Source organism: Antechinus flavipes, chromosome 2 (assembly GCF_016432865.1).
Source record: "Antechinus flavipes isolate AdamAnt ecotype Samford, QLD, Australia chromosome 2, AdamAnt_v2, whole genome shotgun sequence".
Lineage (NCBI taxonomy): Eukaryota > Metazoa > Chordata > Mammalia > Dasyuromorphia > Dasyuridae > Antechinus > Antechinus flavipes.
In genome coordinates, this window is record NC_067399.1 from 113,317,107 (window position 1) to 113,330,387 (window position 13,281).

At 34.4% G+C, this 13,281-nt stretch overlaps 1 pseudogene; it reads left to right on the forward strand.

The window, feature by feature from the left end:
- The first annotated feature begins 5,141 nt into the window (after nucleotides 1–5,141).
- LOC127546471 (SCY1-like protein 2) overlaps nucleotides 5,142–13,281 on the forward strand; it is a 33,535-nt pseudogene continuing 25,395 nt past the window's right edge.

The window sequence follows — 13,281 nt, forward strand, 5'->3', positions numbered from 1 at the left end:
TAAGCTTGGGATAATCATCCCCCAGGATTCCCAGGCTTTAGTTTGAGTTGGGATAGGGAGGTACATCATGGAGGACCACAGGAGGTATTGTACTATACAGAGCTGTGTTATTAGCTGTGTGAGCCTAGGCAACTTACTTAAACTATCTCAACTTCAATATTCTCACTTGTAAAAATGGGAATAATAGTATCTATTTCACAAGGTTACTGTGAAGAGCATCTGATACATGTGTACACATAAGTATGCATATATGTATATAAACATATTTATATATCCATTACTTTACAAACCTTAAAGAATTATGTACATGTTAATTATTATTATATATTAAAAATCTCAGTTTATTTTATAGAGGCATATTAAAAACTTCCTATTTAACTGAAAATATATTTTTTAAAAAACCAAACATTTCTCTAGTATAAAATCCTTTCCAGCCTCTTCCTTTTAGGAAAGTGTATAAAAAGTCAAGAACAATTCCAGAGAATGTATATAAAGGTAGTTATCAAATTTAGTACAAGAAATATCTTATACGTAGTTAAAATAATTGCCTATCCTATACTCTGAAGAAATAAGAATCATGACCCACCTAAGAGCCTCCATTCCCCATTCTGAAGGAGTGCCTAAAATATTATTGTTTTTCCTGGGAGTTGGTTGTTAAATATTTATCATTATACCTCTGTATTTGACAGAGAGGAGATCCTTTTGATTATCCTGAAATGAGTGATCAAAGAAAGAAATCATTTTAGGAGATTTGACTGACCACCACTGTTCTTTTAGATACAGTTGAATAACCCTAAAATAATTTTTATCGTATTTTGACCTTTTCCTTGTTCAAGATTCCTGTACCTCAAATGGGCTTATGTCAGCAAGATACCTAAAGGTATGAGGACACTATGTCATCTGGGACATTTTTCTTTCTAAGCTACAAAAGCTTGGACTCAAAATAACATTAAATTAATGAGAATTGTTTCTGGCCAACTTGTGCCTAAAATGTAGAGTATAGTATTAGTATAATTTCTTTGATAAGTTAGAAACTTTCTTGGAACAAATCACTTCCTGTTCTTCTTTTATATTTAATGCCCTACAGACTATTGCCCAGGTGAATAAATTAATTATTTTTTTGTAGCTGAAGTAGTCCTATCTTCTGTAAATTCACTGAAAACCTCCTTGGGATTACTGTAATAGCAGGTGGGACAGGAAAGATATGCAACTCATCCTGCTTCTACATGTTTTAATTTCTTCTATATTTTGAAAGAGTTTTTTTTGTTTTTGTTTTTTTGTTTGTTTCATATAGCTTGGAGACAGTTTTCTTGAATTTTTATGAATCAATGTTACTTCTGGGCAATTGTGTATAATAGTTATGTCTATAGCAATCATTCAGTTTCATTATGGTTTACTTGATGAACTCTCAAAGATATTTTAAGTTCTATATCTCTAAGTGGTACAGTACACAGAGAGCTGGGCTTGGAGCCAGAAAGTTTGAATACTAGTTCTACTAGGATTCTGTGATTGCGTGATCCTGGGCAAATCATTTAACTGGGTAAGTCTACCTCAGTTTCCTCAAATGTGAAATGGGGATTTTAATAGTACCTACTTCCCAAGATTATTATGAGGATCAAATGAGATAATATTTGTAACGCACTTTGCAACTCTTAAAGTGTTATATGAATGCTAGTTATCATCATTATTATTAATAATTTGTTAATATGAAATACGACTGAATTTTCTAAGAATTATAGCAACTCACTGGCTCTACACTCACCTCATTCTGGGAAAATTTCCCAGTCCAATGCAACCTCCAGTATTTATATGACAGGAAATTGGAGTTTTTGTGATTATATGGTTTATTAAATTGACAATGAAAGTGACAATAAGAATTTATGAAGCCCTTTACACAATCATCTCCAGGCTTCCCCAATTACTGTAATTACATAAAACAGAGACAATAACAGAAGTATAATAAGATGTTCTGTTATGCAGTATAAGACCAGAAGTTCCTTTATGAAGTGTGAACATTTTTAATTTCTAGCATTAGAGAGAAATCTCAATTTTACAAGCAAACACTAGACAAGTCTTTGCAGAATTTTAGGTCCTAGAAGAATTGTGCGCTTTACTGGGGAGTCAAAGTTAGGAATTATATAGTAGGACCCTGTAGTGGAAGAGGAGACAATTTTTTTTCCCTCAAATCAAATCTCCATGATCATTTAGCTTTGGAACTTTGGAGCTTTGGAGAAAAACCTCTCCTATAGAGGATAGAAGAAGAAAAGAGAGAAAAGGAGAAAAGACCCCAGCTTTTGGGATAAGAACTCACTTTTTGACAAAAGCTTCTGGGAAAATTGGAAACTAGTAAGGCAGAAAGTAGGTATTGACCCACACCTAACACCATATACCAAGATAAGAGTGAAATGGGTTCATGATCTAGATATAAAGAATGATATTATAAACAAATTAGAAGAACATAGGATAGTTTACCTCTCAGATCTGTGGAGGAAAGAATTTGTGACCAAAGAAGAACTAAAGATGATTATTGATTACAAAATAGATAATTTTGATTATATTAAGTTAAAAAGTTTTTGTACAAACAAAACTAATGCAGACAAGATTAGAAGGACAACAATAAACTGAGAAAACATTTTTACATTCAAAGGTTCTGATAAAGGCCTCATTTCTAAAATATATAGAGAATTAACTCAAATTTATAAGGATTCAAGCCATTCTCCAATTGATAAATAGTCAAAGGACATGAACAGACAATTTTCAGATGAAGAAATTGAAACTATTTCTAGTCATATGAAAGAGTATTCCAAATCACTTTTGATCAGAGAAATGCAGATTAAGTCAACTCTGAGATACCACTACACACCTGTCAGATTGGCTAAGATGACAGGGAAAGATAATGACGAATGTTGGAGGGGATGTGGGAAAACTGGGACACTGATACATTTTTGGTGGAACTATGAATGAATCCAATCATTCTGGAGAGCAATTTGGAACTATGCTCAAAAAGTTATCAAATTGTGCGTACCCTCTGCTCCAGCAGTGTTTCTACTAGGCTTATATCCCATAGAGATCTTAAAGGAAGGAAAGGGACCTGTATGTGCCAAAATGTTTGTGGCAGCCCTCTTTGTAGTGGCCAGAAACTGGAAACTGAATGGATGCCCATCAATTGGAGAATGGCTGAATAAATTGTGGCATATGAATATAATGGAATATTATTGTTCTGTAAGGAATGATCAGGAGGATGAATATAGAGAAGCTTGGAGAGACTTACATGAACTGATGCTGAGTGAAATGAGCAAAACCAGAAGATCATTGTACATGGCAACAACAAGATTATACAATGATCAATTCTGATGGACGTGACTCTTTTCAACAACAAGATGATTCAAACCAGTTCCAATTATTCAGTGATGAAGAAAGTCATAAATACCCATAGAGAGGCCTATGGGAACTGAGGGTGGACCACAACATAGCATTTTCATGCTTTCTGTTGATGTTTGCTAGCATTTTGTTTTCCTTCTCAGGTTTTTTTTTCTAGATCTGATTTTTCTTATGCAGCAAAATTACTGTATAAATATGTATACATGTATTGGACTACCTGCCATCTAGGGGAGGGGGCAAGGGAAAGGAGGGGAAAATTTGAAACAGAAAGCTTTGCAAGGATCAATGTTGAAAAATTACCCATGCATATGTTTTGTAAATAAAAAGTTTTCATAAAAAAATAAAGTTTAAAAGAGAGAGAGAAGAGGAGAGAAGAAAAGAAGAGAGGGGAAGAGAGGAGAGAAGAGGAGAAGAGAGGAGAAGGAAAGGAAGGTAAAGGAAGGGTAGAACAATATGAAGATTTTGATGAGAAAAATGACTTGTTTCCTCTGTGAGGCAACTAGATGGCACAATGGATATAGTACTGGCCTGAACTCAAGAAGATCTGTGCCTAATTCTGGTCTTAGAGATTTACTAGCTGTGTGATCTTGGGCAAGGCACCAAGTCCTGTCTGTCTGTTTTCTCATCTATAAAATGGATATAATAGCACCTATCTCCCAGCACTATTGCATGGATTAATTAAGATATTTGTGGAGTAAAGTGTGTGCCTTACTATCACTGCACTGTGTTTTTGTCCATTCTTTCCATTTATTAGTGGAAGAGTATGCCCGAGGTTTGAACAGAAAGAGCTTGGGTTGCTTGTTCTCACAATTTGATCTTTATTAAACATATATGTGCAAAGCATTAATCTATGTTTTCCCTATATAAATAAAAAAAAAAGTCTTTGGACTTAAAGAAGTTACATTCTATTGGAAGATCTCTCTCTCTTTCTGTCTCTCTCTTTCTCTCTGTCTCTCTCTTTCTCTCTCTCTCTCTCTCTCTCTCTCTCTCTCTCTCTCTCTCTCACACACACACACACACATCTATCTATCTATCTAGAGATATAGATATAGGGAAGTAGTGATCAATTTTTTACTCTGGGAAGTAACAGGGATGGTGGGTGGAGCAATAAATAATTCTGTTAACCAAAAATACCTACCATATATAGCAGGCACTATGCTAGACAAAAGTAAAAACAATTTCTTCCCTCAAGGAATTGCAATATAGCCAAGGGGAAAGTGATTTGGGACAAGCATTGCTAATTGCTGCAGGGATCAGAAAAATACTGATGTAGAAGGTAATAATTAAGCTGAATCTTAAAGGAAATAAGAGATTTTAAGAGATGGAAGAAAGAGAGAGAGTACATTCCAGGCATGGGAGATAGACAGCACCACGGGATAGAGGCATGAGATGGAGTGTTGTATGTAAGAAACTGCAAGAATGTCACTTTGGCTGGACCACCAAATTTATGGAGGAAAAATAATGAGCAATAAGATAGGAAAATGAGATTGGGAAACATTTTAATGTCAAAGAGAGATTATATATATGGTCTTGGAGATAATAGGAAGCCCTTATAATTGCTGAGTAGGTCAGTGATAGAGTCAGATTGAGTTTTAGCAGTTGAGTAAAGAGTAAATTAAGGAGGGGAGAGACTCAATGAATGGAGAATAATCAGGGCTATTGTAATAGTCCAAGAAAAAAATGATGAAGACCTGAAGATAACAGCAAATGAAAGTGAAACACAAGGGTTTGATCTCCAAAGTTTCCTACCATTTGTCCACATGGTGATGTCTCTGTTACCTGCACTGCAGGGACTAGAATGGCCACCCCAGAAGTCCCTCAAGGTAAAAAACAAAGCAAACAAAACAAATAAACAAACAAACAAAACAAGAAAAAAAAAAACCAGTTCAGGGACCAAATATGAAGAAGAGCAGGGAAGTTGTGTTCCACTTGAATCATACCATCTCTTTTACCCCCATGTGGATTCCTTTTCTTTTGTATTCCCTAAAACATCCATAAATGGAGAAGGGCAGTTATGATCCTCCTTGTGAGTAACAAAACACAATGTTGCTAGAAGCAAAAGAATGGAAAGAAACATGTATTAAGTGCCAGGCATTTTAATAAGTTTTTTATGCATATTATCTAATTTGATCCTGACAACAACTCTGAGTTGTAGGTTTTATTATTGTTCCCATTTTACAACTGAGGAACCGGAGGCAGATAAAGGGTAAATGACATTTTTAGGATTGCATAGAAGCAGGTACCACAGTATTGAAACTCAGGCATTTTAAAAATCAGGTCCAGTATTCTAAACACAGCGCCTCTCTTCCCTCAAACCATACCTGCAGCAGAAGACAGTCTAGAACAGTCAAGGGATGGGACGTTCTGGTATATACACCAAATATATATGCTTGTTACACTTGGTCCTTGGAAAGAAAACTTGACTCATACATGAAAGCATTCTAATATGGTTAAAGCAGGAAGAGCTGTCCAAGACAGTTAAGTACCATGTTGAACTTCGAATCATGATAAAGGATCAGAAAAAGACTTTCTAGAAATTCCATTAAATTGTGAATTTCTTTGAGAATAGACATTGGCTTTTACCTTCTTTTGTATTTCCTGCCAATTTAGCAAAGTGACTGACTCATAGTAGGTGCCTAATAAATGCTTATAATGGCTTTAGTCTTGTCGTGCCCCAATAGGCATTTTACCCCCAGGGGTAAATCCTCTAGCAAAATAAAATGGAAACAACCAAGTATTCACCCACAAGGGAAAACAGCAGAGGAGCTAGTCAGAATTAGGTCTTTTTCTCCAAGACTCTTTCTTTATTTTCCTCCCTCTTTAACTCCACTATCCTCTTTTGTCTGTTTGATATGTTTCCTTTTTTCTCTTTCAGTTTTTGCCTATATGTCTCTCTTCTCCCCTCTCCTCCTTCCCCTTTCTTTCCTCTTCTTCCTTCTCATCCTTCCCTTCTCTTTTCTTTCCCTCTCTCCCCTCCCTTTTCCTCTCCTCCTCTTTCCTTTCCTCTTTTTTCTTCTTTTCTTTCCTCTTCTCTTCTCCTTTCTTTCTCAGATATTGCACTGTCTTTTTCTGTCTTCCCTACTGCTCCAAGTAGATGAAAGGATCTTTTCTGCAATTTCAAAATTTCTAACTGTGACACCACAGAGAGAAATAAAGAGCTGTGCCAGTGCCATTTGGCATCATTAGTGCCCTGAGACAGTGGTCCCCAATAGTGGGCTGCCTACAACCCGGAAAATGTTTAAGATGATCCATTGGGTAATAGAAAGAAAATGTTAGAATTTTCATTTATATTTATTTTTATCTAAAATTAAGATGGAAAATAAGGCTTATAATGCAAGCACAAGGGAACAACAAAATAAAAATAAAGCTTTTCTTTCTCCTGCTCATAGTATGAGATCTTCATCAGTCACATTCTAAGATAAGAATGACAATCTAATCAGATCTGCTGAAAAAGATGTCCTAAAATCCAAAGTTATCAAGGAAATGATTTGAAATACAGATTTATTTTTTATTATCATTAAAAAAGAAAATTTCCCTTGGTGTTTATTGCATCAAAACTAGGAAATAAGCATGTGAAATCATCACAAATAGCAAGATATTTAAAATTAAGATTTTGTCTTAGAAAACAATGTGTATCAACTATAAATATTCTTCCACCTTCACACTTAAAAAAAAAAAAAAGTTTGGAAATAATTGTCTAACATTTCAAGTATTCCAAATGAACAGTTTTCAGTGACTTTTGAAGCCACTTCAGTATCCTTTTAAAAAATGCAACTTTCCAATAGTTTACAAGAATAACTAATCATTATCAATAAAAACAAAAATTTACCAATAAAGTTTCAACAAAAATAATCAGTGAATAGAATTGAAAATTTAATATAATTTTCATTTAGTAAGGACAGTTAATGGTGCCCTTGTTTGAGCTGTTTCTTTGTGACATCTCTACAGCAAGGTACCCATTTAAAAGTGAGTCTCAAAATAAGTCAAATTTGCAACCAGACCTTTTCATTGTTGTATCACAAATATTTAAACCAAGATTTTTTTAAAATGAAGCTCATTCAATAGATGGTTATTTTTCAATTTTTTTATTATAGCTTTTTATTTACACAACATATGCATGGGCAATTTTTCAACATTAACCCTTGCAAAACCTTCTGTTCTAACTTTCCCCCTCCTTCCTCCCACTTCCTCCCCTAGATGGCAGGCAGTTTAATACATGTTAAATATGTTAACGTATATGTTAAATCCAATATATGTATACATATTTATACAGTTATCTTGCTGCACAAGCAAAATCGGATCTAGAAAGAAAGTAAAAAAACCTGATAAGGAAAACATAAATGCAAGCAAACAACAACAACAAAAAAGAGTGGAAATGCTATGTTGGGGTACACATTCATTTCCCATAGTCCTCTCTCTGGGTTTAACTGATTCTCTTCATTACTGAACAGTTGGAACTGGTTTGAATCATCTCATTGTTGAAGAGAGCCATGTGATGGTTATTTTTTTTAAGTGCTTTATCATAATTTTAGTGACAATAAAAAGTGTTTGTTGGTAGTGTTACTTTTTTAAAATTAGAAATATCATTTGTTTTTATCTCATCCTTTTAAACTTTCTATTTTGTATATTTTATAGAGTAAATCATATAGTAGTACAATAATATATTACATAATTCATAAATAAATACATAGGGATAAGATCACAAAAGTTTGGAGATTAGTGCCCCTAGGATGGCTTTCTTTTGCTCAAGTGTTCAAAAGGTATAAATAAAAATGACCAGCAGGTGCCTCCATGGAGCAACAAAAATCACTTGATAATATGTGAAATCAACTAAAGTAGGTTGCTATGGAAAGCGGACACACGCCCTGCTATGTTGGGACTTCTCTTGGGCCAGATCCTGGCCTTTGGTTTTGCACACTCAGAAATCCAGTTTTATCCATCACCTAGAGTAAAGCTAGTAAACTACTAACCCAACTGAAAAGACTGATAAACCATACAAAAGACAATTCAAAAATAGAATTGTCAGTGAACTCATTATTCTTCTGTCCAACAGGAAAGCCTACTCAGAGAGTCAAACTGTCTTGATAAATATAAGCTCAAAACAGAGAGGTTCAATATACTCAGGGATTTTTTTTAATCCTTTTTCTTTGTTTATTTTTGCTCTGGGAGACAGGAAGTGTTGCGTCTCATTTTGATTGTCATACATTGTCTTTTTTTTTTTTTTTAAATAACTTTTTATTGATAGAACCCATGCCAGGGTAATTTTTTACAGCATTATCCCTTGCACTCACTTCTGTTCCGATTTTTCCCCTCCCTCCTTCCACCCCCTCCCCCAGATGGCAAGCAGTCCTTTACATGATTGAATAGGTTACAGTATATCCTGGATACAATATATGTGTGCAGAACCGAACAGTTTTCTTGTTGCACAGGGAGAATTGTATTCAGAAGGTATAAATGACCCGGGAAGAAAAACAAAATGCAAACAGTTTATATTCATTTCCCCGTGTTCTTTCTTTGGGTGTAGCTGCTTCTGTCCACCCTTGATCAATTGAAACTGAATTAGCTCTCTTTATTGAAGAGATCCACTTCCATCAGAATACATCCTCATACAGTCTTGTTGTTGAGGTATATAATGATCTCTTGGTTCTGCTCATTTCACTTAGCATCATTCATATAAGTCTCACCAGTTCTCTCTGTATTCATCCTGCTGGTCATTCCTTACAGAACAATAATATTCCATAATATTCATATACCACAATTTACTCAACCATTCTCCAATTGATGGGCATCTATTCATTTTCCAGCTTCTAGCCACTACAAACAGGGCTGCCACAAATATTTTGGCACATAATGGTCCCTTTCCCTTCTTTAGTATCTCTTTGGGGTATAAGCCCAGTAGAAACACTGCTGGATCAAAGGGTATGCACAGTTTGATAACTTTTTGAGCATAGTTCCAAACTGCTCTCCAGAATGGCTGGATGTGTTCACAATTCCACCAACAATGTATCAGTGAGGGATCTTTTTTCTTAAGCTATAGCTTGAGGTACTATTTACTGTTTGTAATAAAATCAGTGTGTTTTTAGATAATATAGACAATTTATATATAATAACTGGTATTTAGATAAGACTTTAAAGCTTGCAAAGTTCTTGACATACTTGAATCTCATTTGAGCCTTATGAGACCCAGCATAGTTGTTCCATATTTTTCAAGTGAGAAAATTGAGTTTCCAAATTAAGTGACTTCCTTGTGGTCACATAGCTGCTGGCAGAAGAATTCAAATCCAGACCTTCCTGATTTCCTAACTCTATACCTCTCATCATACTGCCTTTTAATTAAGGGCTAGTATCTTCTAAATATACTAGATGCTTACAATGGCTAATCGGAACACACTTCCTTGTGGAGAATGTTGGCTAGTTTTTATTGTCCTACTCTCCTTTTGGGATCTTCCTTCCACTCATCACTTTTGTCTTCCAGCATTTCCTAATGACAGATAATGTTGCAATCTCAATTTTCTTTGTGGGCAGGACCTGTGATTTCATCTCTGAAAAGCACTCTGAGTGTAAAAATTCCTTCGACCTCTTGAAATCGACAACTTGTAAAAATATGTTTTTAGAGTACTGGAAAATTAGATAATTTGTCTGTGGGTCACATAATATATGATAAAAGCTGGACTTAAACTCATAGAGAGCAAATAAAATTTAAAAGAAAACATTTGTTAATTACTTACTGTGTACCAGGCAGTGTGCTAAGTTTTGAAAATTAAAAAAACAAAAAAACAAAAACAAAGACAGCTTTTGCCCTCAGAGATTTTATATTCTAATGGAGAAGATAAGTCAGCGAAGTCCTCTTTCTTGGTCTTCTCCACAACTTGATTGATTTCTATTATACTTCAATCTTCTATAGTTTCTTAGAAGAAGGCTGGGAATGTGGCATACCTTCTAAACATCAGAAACTGAACCTAAGGTTTTAAGATATGGTTTTTTTAATTAAAGTTTTTTTTATTTTCAAAACATATGCATGGATAATTTTCAGCATTAACCTTGCAAAATCTTGTGTTCCAGTTTTCCCCCTTTTCCCTCTCCCCTCTCCCCAACATGGCAAATAATTCAATATATGTTAAACATGGTAGAAATATATGTTAAATCCAATATATATTCAAACATATTTATGCAATTATCTTGCGGTACAAGAAAAATCAAATCAAAAATGAAAAAAAGAGAAAGAAAATAAAATGCAAGCAACAATAGAAAAAGTGAAAATGCTATGTTGTGAATCATACTCAGTTCCCACAGTCCTCTCTCTGAGTGTAGATGGCTCTTTTCAGCACAAAACCACTGGAAGTGGTCTGAATCAACTCATTGTTGAAAAGAGGCACTTCTAACAGAATTGATCATTGTATAAGCTTGTTGTTGCTGTGTACAATGATTTCCTGGCTCTGCTCATTTCACTTAGCATAAGTTTATGTAGGTAGCTCCAGGTCTCTCTGAATTCATCCTGCTGATCTCTTACAGAACAATAATATTCTACAACATTCATATACCACAACTTATTCAGCCATTCTCCAACTAACGGGCATCCACTCAGTTTTCAGTTTCTAACCACTACACACTACTTTTGGTTAAAAGGGCTGCCACAAACATTTTTGCACATGTGGGTCCCTTTCCCTCCTTTAAGATTTCTTGGGGATATAAGCCCAGTAGAAACACTGCTGGATCAAAGGGTATGCACAGTTTAATAACCCTTTGGGCATAGTTTCAAATTGCTCACCAGAATGGTTGAATACATTCACAATTCCACCAACAATGTATTAGTGTCCCAATATTCCCACATCTCCTCCAACATTTGCCATTATCTTTTCCTATCATCTTAGCCAATCTAAGAAGTGTGTAGTGTTACTTCAAGAGTATTAATTTGCATTTCTCTGATCAATAGTGATTTGGAGCACCTTTTCATGTAACTAAAATGGTTTTAATTTCTTCATCTGAAAATTGTCTGTTCATATCCTTTGACCATTTATCAATTAAAGAATGGCTTGAACTCATAAATTTGAGTTAATTCTCTATATATTTTAGAAATGAGGCCTTTTCAGAATCTTTGAATGTAAAAATGCTTTCCTAGTTTATTGCTTTCCTTTTAATCTTGAATGCATTAGTTTTGTTTATCCAAAAAAATTTTAACTTAATATAATTAAAATTATCTATTTTGTATTCAACAATGGACTCCAGTAAGATATGTTTTTCTTTTAAAAATGAAATAATAATAATAGAGCGACCATGAAACGATTTCTTTCTAGAATTACACAAGGGGATAAAGGTGAAAAATAGAAGCTAAAGAAGCAGGAGAAGTAATAATGGAGGTACAGGCCTGAAAACCATGGACTTTACCTCAAAACCCCTCCCTCCAATAGAAATAAGTAACAACAATAAAAAAGTAAACAAGGAGGAGAAAAGAAATAAAAAAAAGAATAAGTAATTAATAAGTAAACTCTGAAACTAGAGGAAAAAGTAGTAAAGGGGAGAGGGCTTTGTAGGTGAGGAGAAGAGAGTCTGTGGGGATAGGGCTGCCTTAAAGTAGACCAAGCAAAAATAACTAAAGAGACAATATATTATTTTTATTTTTAAATTCTTATATAATAAAATTTTACTTTTTCTCCAGATACATGACAAGAAAATTTATAGCATTCATTTTTACAAGATTTTGAGTTTCAAATTTTTCTCCCTTTTTCCTTCCTTCCCTCCACTCTTCCAAAGATGGTAGAAAATTTGATCTTGTTTAAACTGTGCTATCATGTAAAATATATTTCCATATTAAACATTGTTGTGAAAGAAGAAACAGGTCAAAAGAGAGGAGTAAGCAAGAGAAAGAATAAAGTAAGTGGGAAAAAATGAGTTGATCTGCATTCCCAGTTCATAAGTTTTTTTCTTTTTTTATCTCATCATGGATAATATATTCCTTTGTGAGTCCTTTATACTTGTCTTGGATCATTGTGTTGTGAAGACCTGAATTGTTAGTCATCATATAATGCTGCTGATGTTGTGTATAATGTTTTCTTGGTTCTTCTCATTTCACTTTGTATTGATTCGCAAAAAGTCTTTCCAGGTTTTTCTGAAATTCACCTGTTCATCATTTCTTGTTGCACAGTGGTATTCCATTATATTCATATAGCAGAGTTTATTCAGGCACTTCCCAATTGATTGATAACTTTTTAATTTCTGATATTTTGCTACATGAAAAGATCTACTGCAAAAAAATTTTTTGCACATGTAGGCCCTTTTCCCTTTCTTATGATCTCTTTGAGATATAGACCTTGCAGTGCTAAAATATTATCTTGAAGACATATAGGAACAAAATATCCTAAATCAGGAAAAAAGCTATGTCAGAAACAAATGTAAGAAAATATAAACCTAGTTCTCATAAACTTTAAATGTAAATGTCTTTTACAATCCAATAAAATGAAAAAAAGTGACAAACTGGGTAAAAAAACAAAACTCTACAATCTGTTGCTTACAAGAAAACTTTTAAAGCAAAGAGCTACATAGCAAATTTTATGTTAAATGAATCCAAAAAAAGCAAAAATTGCAATCAGTTTGGATTGGAATCAGATCTTTGAATCAACTTAATCATTCAACCTCTGTAATGTTCTTTTGTTCAATTTTTTGGGGGTCTCTGAGGCAGCCTTTCTTTCAGTTAAGTAATCACCATAAATACAGCCAGGTGTTAAAGTCCAAATCCTTTATTATCTCTTTCAAAGTCTTGTCTCCTTCACTTGGGGCTCTGCTAGTTTTCTTAGAGGTCTGTCTCTCTCCTTGGTTCCAAGAGTTTGAGCTCCTGCCACCAGTCCTTTGTGTTCTCTGCCTCTGCCAGCTTCTTGAGGTCCTCCTGAATGTGTCTTGGTTTCT